The sequence below is a fragment of the Montipora capricornis genome, chromosome 14, assembly GCF_036669925.1.
Source record: "Montipora capricornis isolate CH-2021 chromosome 14, ASM3666992v2, whole genome shotgun sequence".
NCBI lineage: Eukaryota > Metazoa > Cnidaria > Anthozoa > Scleractinia > Acroporidae > Montipora > Montipora capricornis.
Genome location: NC_090896.1, coordinates 19,632,992 through 19,635,491, shown reverse-complemented (window position 1 = coordinate 19,635,491; position 2,500 = coordinate 19,632,992). Strand labels below are relative to the sequence as shown.

Sequence of the window (2,500 nt, the reverse complement as noted above, 5' to 3'; positions counted from 1 at the left end):
ATGAGGCCTATATTATCAGCGAGCAACACGTACAATTATCCCCTGGCTAAATGGCTTGACGAGAAATTGAAGCCCTTGTCCCTGAATCAGTATTCCTACGAAAAGGAGCAAGGATGGCAAGGATGGCACAGTCGGTTAGTGCGCGGCCTTGGTGCAAGAGGGCCTGAGTTCGATTCCTGGATCTCGCATCCTTGTTTCGACTTTATTCCTTTCCGTGTAGCTAAGTAGCTTTAAATACCTGTAAAACCGACCACTGATGGAGAGGGGGGAGTAAAATGAGCGCACCGTCGACCTCAGGTTTGTCAGTTGAATTTCTGTTACGAGTTATCGACGTTAAATATGGTTGCTTTACTTTTACTTTTACTTTTAAAGGGAAAGGAACTGATATTTTTGATTTCACAAATGAGATTCACGAGTTGAAGATCAACAAGGGTGAAATCGTGGTTTCGTATGATGTCTCCTCGTTATTCACAAACGTGTCTTTGGATGAAACAATAGAGATCCTGGTCAACAGAGCCTTTACGAACAATTGGTTCAATACAACGAACAATTTTACCCTTACCAGAACGGATCTTGTCGATATCCTAAGCGTAGCCGCCAAAGGTCAACTGTTTCAGTTTGACGGAGCTCTTTATGAACAGACAGATGGCCTTGCTATGGGGTCCCCTCTCAGGCCCTTATTAGCTAACGTCTTCATGTCATCCATCGAAGATACCCTCAAGCAGCAAGGAAAACTTCCATCCTCGATATGTTGATGACACGCTCACTGTAATGTCTGATTTAGCAACAGCAACTACTTTCCTGCATACCCTCAACAGCGCCCACACTTCGGTCAAATTCACCATGGAGGTGGAAAAGAACGGCAAGCTTCCTTTCCTTGGCGCCGAATTACTCAACCATGCACCTCGGATTGAAACCAAGGTTTATGTGAAACCCACAAACACAGGTCTACTATTACACTATCAAAGCCATGTAGACAATCGCTACAAAGGGAGCTTACTGACAACCATGCTTGATCACGCACACCGATTATCCTCCTCCAGGGCCTATTTCTCTGAAGAGTGTGATTGCCTAAACTAAGTTTTTGCACACCTTAAATACCCGGAATGCTTGGTAAATCCCATCATTAGCACCTTCTTACAATCTAGAATCGTTGATAAGCAGCCCTCACAGACGCCCAAAGAACCAAGAGCCATTGTTCGTGTGGTCATACCGTTTAAAGACCAGGAATCAGCAAATTATGTTAAGAAAGAGCTCAAGAATCTCAGCATAAAGGTGCAGACAACTGTCCAGCCAGTATTCGTTCGCTGCAAAATTGACCAAAATCTTAAAGTATGCAAAACGAAGCCACAGATCGTCAACCAACACACGTCGTTTATCGTTTTGAATGTGACTTGTGTGATGCTGGTTATGTGGGCTATACACGTGGACACTTACACACATGTGTGGATGGACATAAACAAAAGGCATCTTCAGTATATAAACAGTACCACGAACAGCACGGCGAAGTCCCAAAAGACCTACTGAGGCGATTTAGCATTCACAAAAAGTGTAGAAATAAGTTCAATTGTTTGGTGAATGAAATGCTTTTCATCAGAGACCTAAAACCCACTCTGAACGTGCAAAGCGATTCAATTAGCGCAAAAGTATTGATATAATTGGCTTCAAACATTGTATGCTAATTTCTTGTTACACCTCGCCACAAACGTTGTAATTTTTATTTGTCCTTGACAATGGTGTCATGAAGGCACCAAAACGTCGGTTTTTATCGTTAATTTTTGCCTGTCTTTGAATAATAGTAATAATAATAATAATACTAATAATAATGATAATAACGGTTTATTCAATGTAAGCCACAAGTGGCTCTTCTAACATTGAAGGCTAGACTATAAATGCAAACAAAAATTTATATAGATATATATGTATATTCAAAATAAAAATACAATGGCGAAATACTATACTATAAAAGTTTGAATCGAAATGTAAAAATTGAAAGTTAAATAATGTCGTATATACGAAAATTTCAGTGTTTCACGAAAAAGTTCAATGTTTCTTCAAATAAGATTTTGCAGCAGAGCAAAACTGATGATAGTTAGTGATGTTCTTAATATTATGCTGTAGTTTATTAAAAAGTTCTGAAGAGATATCTTGAAAAGTTCCGTTTTCCTGTGGTCTGATTAGGTTTATTGTGGAACTAGAACGGAGGGTTCATGTGGACTTTTGAACTTTAACTGTATCGTATTTTGGTCAGTCTGGATCATGGATTGCCCTGTGGGTGGCTTTCAACACATGCAGGTCTCTCCATTTCTGCATCGGTAACCAGCCAATTTTCGTTAGTTCCTCAGCTGAGTTTGCATATCGTCCAGTTAAAACTTGCAGCAGAAAACTGTAACTTTTGGGAGTCGTTTCAGAAGATACTGTGGAATTGGGTTAAACACCAGGTCACCATAGTCAATCCTTGATAACGAAAGCTGCTCAGCCAGCTGCTTTCTTAAATGAA

At 40.2% G+C, this 2,500-nt stretch overlaps 1 pseudogene; it reads left to right on the top strand.

Annotated features, from left to right (window-relative positions):
- Nucleotides 1–656: 656 nt before the first annotated feature.
- On the top strand, nucleotides 657–1,658 carry LOC138032659 (uncharacterized; annotated as a pseudogene).
- The last annotated feature ends 842 nt before the right edge of the window (nucleotides 1,659–2,500 follow it).